Raw genomic sequence first — 9406 nt, 5'->3', positions numbered from 1 at the left:
TCCCATGATGGAGGAATAACGGTGGTCGCCCAACACAGGTGTGCCCAAAAAGAATGACAAATGTACACGCAGTTGATGCTTCCTCCCAAACGTGGTCGTACAATCAACAAGCGAGCATTTCGAGTCAAGACTGTGCTTCTCCACTTTATAAAATGTCCGAGCTTCTTTTTTGTAGTGCAACTGTTTTTTAAAAGAAACATTTCTTAAAAAGCACTGCTGGGAATCGAAGCCAGACATACATACAAAGTGAGTTACCTTGAATCGATTGTCAGCACATTTGAAATGTCCAACGGGCACATTAATATCACCTACTAATCTCAAATAAACACTACCCTGTGCTGGATTAGGGTGACCGACAACCACTGCTTTGTACGACTTGTCCACTCTCCCTTGAGTGTAGTGTGCCCGACATAACGTATTGGCTGCCTCAGTTCTACAATATGAACACAACACGACTTGCAGAAAATAACAACGCCAGTAGTCCGAATATCTGGCCGACCGATTGGGTGGAAAGAAGAGGGTTCGGAAATATGTAGTTCATTCCCAATGCAAAGCAACGTCGATCGAAGGTCATGAGGATGATATTGGTCTAAAATAGACCAGAATAGCCCAACCTCGAGTGACTGGCATTCCGTAGGGCTTGTTGACCACCAGGAAATCACCGTCGTTGTGAATTATATTCTGACGACAAATATTTATTATTTCTTCCCGTTTTTTCCACCTGCTTGAAGGAAACAAAAAACAACTCGACTGCTGCTTGGCTTCATAAACAGAATTATTGCTCACTAAAATATTGGAAAGAACAACCTCGCTGTCTCTTAGTGGTTTCATTGACTTTGTAAAAATCGCATTTTTGGGCTGCCAGGGACATTTCTTTGGAGTGAGGGATAAGTCTATCAAAGGCTAACAGAATAAAGAGGAAATGAACATTTTCGCCTTGTCTTGTCGACGGAAACTGTTCCATAATTTGTTTTTACGGAGATTTGACCGCGACTTGGAGGAGTTGAACAATATTGACGGATTTGGGGATATTCAGTTCGGAGTTGTCGGACAAAAAACAAAGTCAACATACACATGAAAATTAATAATTTAAAATATTTAAAAATTAAAATTTAAATAAATAAAATGTGCGCCCAAAAGTAGTTTAAAGTGTGGTGACCCTTCAATGAAAATCACTCAAGTCGGCCTGCCACCTGAAATTGCAGAAAACTACATAAAGAATGGAATCTCTGAAATATACGACTGGCAGGCCGAGTGCCTCTCAAAAATGGCGACATCCAGTGAGTACTGAACTTGTACAACCATTCAGGCAAACTAAACCTGGTCATCTCTGCCCCTACGAGTTCTGGGAAGACACTTGTCTCAGAAATACTCACATTCAGACAATTAAAGCAGAAGGGCCTAAAAGTCCTTGTAGTTCTGCCCTATGTCTCCATTGCTGAAGAACAGGTCAATCACATTGAGGTTCCACATGTTCTAAACAGCCAGAACATTTGCAAGAATTCAAGATTCAGAGTCGGAGGTTTTTTGGGAATATTTCTCCGATTGGGGGGATTGAGGGAGTGGACATTGCTGTGTGTACAATCGAGAAGGCCAATAACATTGTCAACCGTCTTGAACAACAGCAGGACTTGGACAAAATATGTTAATTACTCTGACCATTCCAGGTTTTGTCCTTGTCGACGAAGTTCACTTTATGTCTGACCATTCTCGGGGATATCTGATCGAAGTACTCCTCACTAAATTACTACTGGCACAAACAAGGCACAACACTGTCCTCCGAATTGTAGCAATGAGTGCCACAATGGGGGATGGACACGTTTTGGCCAGTTGGTTGAAGGCGGAGTATTTTTCTACTGACTTTAGACCGTCTTTTCTCTCACAATTTGTGTTATGTGGGAATGCAGTGTACAATACTTCTCACGGGCTTGTTCGGTTAGTCTATTTTTTGACAATTCAGCCAGTTAAAGCCCCGTCTTTTTCCTTCTGCTGGGAATGTGGTTGAATTGGTGGTGGATAGTCTACTGGGGGATCATTCCGTTCTTATATTCTGTTCAAGCAAGGCCAGCTGTGAGGCCCTGGCCGTAAAAATTGCCGTCCAACTCGGTGCTTTAATGACAGAATATTGCCATATTTCTGAATCTGAAGTTTCCTGTCTTCGGTCAGCAGTTGGACGAGGACTGTGCCGGGGACTTGTCGAAGAGTTGAGGAATGCTTTGGGAGTAGTGGACGAGAACCTAAAAAAGACCCTCCGACATTCAGTCGTGTTCCACCACGCAGGTGGATGGTTTAATCAGACTTGGTAGGACTGGCTGTGGATGAAAGAAAGTCGATTGAAACGTGGATAAGATCAGGGAAGGTGCGAGTAGTGGTGGCTACGACGACATTGTCTAGTGGAGTCAATCTGCCTTTCAGTCGAGTCATAATTGCCCATAATTCCATTCGTGGATTGACTCCCGAAATATACCACCAAATGTCGGGGCGTGGAGGGCGGACATGTCGGAAGGAGGGGGAATCATATTTACTGAGCTCAGTTCTTGAATTGGACGACTCATTTCAGCTTATTCAAGCACAATTTAGTCCCCTTAGGAGTGCTCTTCAAGGAAACAATTTTAGAAGAGCTCTGTTTGAGGTTAGATGTGCTCATTCAGTCAAGATGGTGGCTATTTCTCAGTGTCCTCCCAATCTATATATTCAGTCCACATTTCTCTACCATTCTTCGGTCCTCACAAATCAGCTTGAGGACAACGTCGGTTCTGTACTGGAGGAACTAGAGGCCAGTAACTTTGTCCAGTGCTCGGATAATGGTTTTATAATGAGATATTTCAGAGAAGGACAAACTAACGACGACTCAACTTGGGTATGCGGCATTCCAGGCAGGACTGGATCCATTTGACGCAGTGAATATCCTCCGGGACATTGAAAGGGCTGAGAAGGGACTCAATCTCGAGAATGACCTGCATTTGATATATCTGGTGACCCCACACAAAGTGACTGATGATGTCACGTTTTCGTGGTCTCGTTTTTATGACGTTTGGGCTACATTGCCACAGTCTGCCCATTCTGTGGCTAAATGTGTGGAAATAACCGAACAGATTGTCTTGCGGGGAGTGACAGGGCGTTCCTCCAGCCGTCATAATTGCAAAAGGCACATTGGGCATGGTCAATAATCAGATTTTACTGTTCCCTCGCCCTTCTTGATTTGGTGATGGAACACTCACTTTCCGTGGTGGCCAGAAAATATGACATCAGCCGCGGATCTCTGCAGTCACTCCAAAGATCTTGTGCAGTCTATTCTGGTAGTGTGGGTGACTTAGTCAGTGATGGTTACGACATTGTGTGAGTGTCTGGGGAGGGCGAACATGGCACTTTTACTGCACCAATTGCGTGTTTGTCTTCATTTTGGAGTGGAAAGGGAATTGGCTGGGTTAATGCGACTGCCTGATCTCCGCGTGAACGAAGCGAGGGGATTGTTCAGGGCAGGATATGCGACCGTGGCTCAGGTGGCCATGTCCGATCCTCTCAAGATAGTCAGGACCCTGTCGAATATTGTTCACACGTTGACTATTCTTGTTACAATCAGCAGTGTCGATGCAGTGACTGATCATGTACGAACAAAGGCTGAATTGATGGTGAGGAATGCCAAGGATATTCTTAAGGAAGATTTGCTGGGCTTTGAGGTGTTGGAGGAGGCAGCCTCTCTTTGTTCTCCCTCACTTTTCGACGATTCTGTCCAAGACCGACGGAATTCAATTGAAATTGAGTTTTCGCGGAGTTTTTCCGAACTTTCGATCACTGATTCAGTGGAGTACATCGAACTGGACAGTCATGCATATTCCAAATTTGTCAGGAGACTCGAGTCATGTCCAATGCTCTCAATTCGTCCAATTATAGAAGAGACTGACTGCATTGGAATTGTGGTGTGTATGGACAACACAGTAGTCCTTCATCACCCTGGTTTGTTTATAGTCATCAACATGCCAGATTGGTCTGATTGTGGAAAGGAGGTGGTCACTGATGTTATTAGACATTATTTTGGTAATGACCAGGGATGTTTGTGTATGTTTGATATGCGGAGATGTATTCTCCCAGTCACCACCTCTCAATGGCTGTGGAAGGATACCCTTTTTGTCATAGACCCTCTGATTTGTCATCTCATAATCAGCGGAGGGGCCGAAAAACTGCCTTCTCTCTCCGAGTTGGCTAAAGTCTACTTACTACAGGAGGACTGCCCTCTACTGTCCTCAGTGGACTTGAAGGACTGTATTGACAAAGGGAATGCAAGAGACGTCATTTGGAGGAGTCGGGTCGAGTTGAGACTTGGCCAAGTAATGCTGAGTTCTCCTCGTTTTGTGCAGCACTACGACCTGATTAAACGCGAACACATATTTGCATGTATTGTGCTCCCCTCCGTCGAGGCAGTGGGAATGGGTTGATTCTCTTTTTTACTGTAGAAATATCCCCCGATAGACTAGAAATTGTACTTAGCAAATCGACTGAGTTGATGGAGAGTATCTCGTCCCAGATTTGTTCGATGGTTGGGCGGAAAGTGGATTTGGGGTCTCCAGTGGATGTTTCTAAAGTTGTGAATGTAAATCAGTGGCAGTTGCTCTACGTCGAGTTGAGACTTCCCCCAAGTAGCAGTGCTTCCTCAGGAGAATGGTACAACCAGACACTTCCCTTTCTGAGCACGGATAAACTGACTTTGGAACCACTGCGAGGACTGCACCCAGTGGTGGGACTGATAATGGATTGGCGACGTCTGTCCTTTGTCGTCCAATTGGTGTCCCATTCGGTCATTGGTAGATGAAAGCAGTTGAGAGAAGTGTGGTCAATAATAAAGTGAGAACATTCTACGACACATACAGTCCCAGTGGTCGTTTCTATACGACTTGTCCTAACATTCAATGTGTCCCAAAGGACTTGTGTATTCTCAGTATTTCTCCCAGAAGTTGTTTTATTGCAGAGAAGGGTATTTTGACTGTCATTATCAGACTGTGTTCTTCTTTCTGCTGACTATTCCCAATTGGAGTTGAGAATAATTGCACATTTGTCGGGGGATCAGAGACTTTGTTCAGTCCTGAATGCTGGTGGGGATGTTTTCCGTCGAATGGCAGCTCAGTGGACTGACATAGACCAAGCGGATGTGGGGAGTGATCTCCGTAATCAGACAAAGATGGTATTGAGTGACATGATGGCAGTTGTGTTATGGAATAATATACGGAATGGGGGCCTCCTCGCTCTCAAACTTGATTGGCCAAACTGTCGATTATGCCAGAGAAATGATTGATTCATTTCTTGGGGATTTTGTTGGACTTTCGAACTATATAAGAAGCACAGTGGAGACTTGTCGGAGTGAGAATGGTCTGGTTAAAACACTTTTTGGTTCATTCAGGCGATTTCCTGAAATATTGGCACAGGATAGCCAGTCAAGAACGAAGGTCTCATTTTTAATTAACCTTTTCAGGCAGAACGGCAGGCTGTTAACTTTACAGTGCAAGGAACCGCAGCGGAACTGATCAAAATGTGTCTAAAAGAATTGACTGGGATTTTCTATGAAAAATATTGTTGGAATATTTTTAATATTTGTGTAGCACGTCAGTTGGTTGTTCTTGTCGTCCACGATGAGATTGTTCTTCAAGTTCCACGTGACCAAGTGGTTCGAGTCTCGGAAATTATTCGAAAAGTGATGGAAGGGATTGCCAATTTGGCTGTTCCACTCACAGTCAAGATTTCGGTTGGCAAAGACTGGGGATCCCTCAAAACTGATTGTATAAATTAATTTAAAAGTCAATAAGTGGTACACTAAGAGTGATAGTAAAGAGGATAAATAATTAATCAGGTCGAATTAAGCCGGTTATATTAATTACATAATAATATTCGACCAAATTGTTATTAAGTAAAAAAATAAATAAAAAGGCGTGTGGTTATCCTATAATGTCCTTTCTACGAATGCTTGTAAAACGTGATACGGTCAAATTATGGGGAAGGACCAGTCGCCTTGGAGTACCATTAGTGGGAATCCCTGCCAGACTGCTCAGTGGAGAAGGAGGTCGTCGACCCAAGACAAGACGTGTTGGTCGAGAAAAGAATGGATCACTGTGTCCCCGCTGTCTCCACCCTGAGTCACGCCTGGAAAACATTGGGGGTACTTTTTTAAGATTTAATGGCAGTTTTGACTCGTTTTATACGATGTGGGAAATGCAATCATTTGTTTTATATAAATACTGATTCTGGACTGGCTAACCTAAACGTAGTGCAAAACAATGACCCCAAATACAAGCCCATCGCCCCTCGTAAAATATACAAGTACCTCGAAAGATATATCGTGGGACAAGACACAGCCAAGAAAGTGCTTTCTGTGGCAATCTACAATCATTACAAACGACTTTATAACCAGGCTCGGGTAGAACAGTCCGCAGAAAATAGCAAAGTGTTTGTGGACGACGACCACAAGCAGGGGACATTTCAAATCAACTTGGACAACGACAGTCCGCCAGTGGTGGAGAAGAGTAATATTATTCTACTGGGACCGACGGGGTCAGGTGACTGTGCTGAGTGACAGGCAGGCAAGACATTGTTCGCTCATACTATTGCTCGGTGTCTGAATGTGCCGATTGTGATATGTGACTGCACTACTCTCACCGAGGCTGGTTATGTGGGGGCGGATGTGGATTCCGTGATTGTCCGTCTGCTTCAGGATGCGGATTATAATGTGGCCAGGCTCAACAAGGAATCGTGTTTTTTGACGAGGTGGACAAAGTGGCCACCAATCGGTCTACTGTTGCCCACCACCGTGATGTGGGTGGGGAGGGAGTCCAGAAGGCCATGCTTAGAATGTTGGAAGGGACAGTCGTTAAAGTCCCTGAGAAAATGAGTCCCAAAGTGAGGGGAGAACTCATCTCGGTGGATACGTCTGAAATTCTGTTTATAGCCTCGGGGGCCTTCAATTCGCTTGATAAAATAATATCCCGACGAACGAGTGCTAAGGTGGGCTGCTGACTAACCCTCAGTCTATTGGCTTTGTCCAGTCTTCGTCAAACACGTTGGGAATGCCCTCCAATGATGACTCTCTTGATGAGGCTGTCCGTAGACAAGAGGAGAGCGACAGGCTTGTGAATCAGGCTGATTGTTCATTTTAATTAGTAGGTGGAAGGAAGGGATTTGATTGAGTTTGGAATGATCCCCGAGTTTGTGGGGAGATTCCCAATATTAGTCCCCTTTCACGGATTGGGGCACGACATGCTCATTAGAATTCTTACACAGCCACACAACGCTATTATTACTCAGTTTAAGGCATTATTCATGATGGATAAGGTCAATTTTTGTGTTTATAACTGCAGATGACTCTCGAGTTCACGGAGGAGGCACTCGCGGAGATTGCAGCTCAGGCTTTGCGGAAGGGGACTGGTGCCCGTGGACTGAGAGCGATTGTGGTGTGTCTTTTCTCACATATTGGCAGGAGAAGATACTGCTCGAGCCAATGTTTGAGTTGCCTGATTCTCCAGAGGGGTATGAGGGAGTGAGGATATGTGGGGATACAGTCAGATCCGTTCGGACACCTGAATATTTGAAGGAGTGTGTCTCATAGATTTAATAATTTTAATATTCTTGGTTTACAAATATTAATTAATTATTTTTGTAATAGATTTAGGTTTTATTATTTAGTTCAATGGCGAATACTCTCAGGCTGGTTGTCAAGTCATTTGACGATAATTCTCCTATCGAGTTTGATGTCAATGTACTAGACGTGTCTTATGGCCTTAGAAGGACACATTGAGCAGCACTCTACTCCACCGGGTCTGCGATAGACTGAATGTGTTGGAGAAGGACTACTTTGGTCTTCGATTCTTTGACGGAGCACATCAACGTGTTTGTTTTATAGTTTATTCGAAAGCATTGGATTCAGTTGGCTAAGCCGATTGGGAAACAATTAAAAGGCACGTATCCTGACTATTCATTGACAGATCCTTGTTCAAGAATTCTGCTCTTCCGAATAAAATACTACCCTCCTCCCACCGCTCTGTTGGAGTTGGACCAAATCACAGGGTCGGTCACCGAGGACCAATCTTAGATATTACCTCTTTCTTCAATTAAAACGTGATTTATTGTGTGGAAGACTCGTCTGTTCTCCTGATGACACCCTTTCCCTCAAGTCTCTGGCACTTCAAGGTGTCCTGTCTTATTATTCCCAGCTTTCTATGGTGACTATGTCTCCAAATACACTGACCAATACGACAAGTTCCTTTCCTTCCAGTCCGGGGATGACACTTCAAGAGTCAACCCTCAAGTCATTGTGGCCTACAACAGTCTGAGGTGTCCACTTTTGGTCCAATTTATCAGAGGAATGGACAAGGCCGTGGCGGAGACCAAATTCAACAAATTGGCAGCTATCCATGCGTCTTATGGAATTGATCCCCATGTAGCAAAGAACAAGACCAACGTGGATGTCCTCCTTTCATTTACACATGCCGGAGTGACCTGTTTCTGCAAGGAGACAGTCGAGTTTACTTACAGATGGTTGGACAGAATGTTATATTGAAGGGAGTCAGTACGTAAAATCAGTTTTGCCAACACAACCCTCAAAGTCCAGTTGCAAACGGATACTTTGTCAGTTTAGTTTGACTAGTCAGTTCTAGATGCAGTCAGTACAGCAGGCGCCCTCTCTCAAAACTGTACTCAATTTTTATTTTAAGAGAACTTTTCCTTTAGGAGAGCACTGAGGTATCCAGTCGGGAGTGAAGACAGACACACAGTCCTCACTTTCTTGTTCTCCAGTCGTTCCTCCTGTAAATATGCCTGGAGATGCTCTAATGACCAAATGAATTTCTTCCGGTTTTGTTTTGTGTATATTTCAGATCAGGGGTTTCGTCATATATCAAGTTCCGCAGTGGAGGCAGTTTCCGTCAGTCCAACTATACGTTTACGGGAAGGAGTTTCCATCAAGTTCGCAAAGACTATACTTCTGCACGGAGGCATTATCACCAGCCTTTACTGGTCAGGTGGGCGTGTTTAGTTCACTTGTTCAGACATGATCAAACTCTCCCAGAAGTCATGGAGGACGAGACTGAGAAGACATGTTTGGTGTCGTCTATTCCCATTCTCGAAAAGTCCTTAAAGTGCGAGTTGGTGGCTTCGAATGTGGAGGTTTCGTCAACAGCAGTTGTATCGGCTCCAATCGATTCAGATTCTTGCAATGAATTTTGCGATTTCGAAGAAGAGCAGTCGACTTTTGTCGAAAATAAGGACATTGTGAGGACTGTAAATCAAAGTGACAATTCTACATTCATCACTCTGGGGTACCCTGAAGTGCTCTTTATGAGCGTTTCATTTTTTATTATTATTTGTATTCTACGTCTATTTTCATGATATTTGCTATATATTCTCTGACAGTTATTTAATAAAG

General features: G+C 43.9%; 1 pseudogene; it reads left to right on the top strand.

Annotated features, from left to right (window-relative positions):
* The first annotated feature begins 5932 nt into the window (after positions 1-5932).
* Positions 5933-7310, top strand: LOC115230678 (annotated as a pseudogene).
* Positions 7311-9406: the final 2096 nt, after the last annotated feature.

The sequence above is a fragment of the Octopus sinensis genome, unplaced genomic scaffold (genome assembly GCF_006345805.1).
Source record: "Octopus sinensis unplaced genomic scaffold, ASM634580v1 Contig16134, whole genome shotgun sequence".
NCBI classification, from domain to species: domain Eukaryota; kingdom Metazoa; phylum Mollusca; class Cephalopoda; order Octopoda; family Octopodidae; genus Octopus; species Octopus sinensis.
The sequence above is the reverse complement of the archived record's forward strand: the minus strand, read 5'-3'. Positions and strand labels throughout refer to the sequence as shown.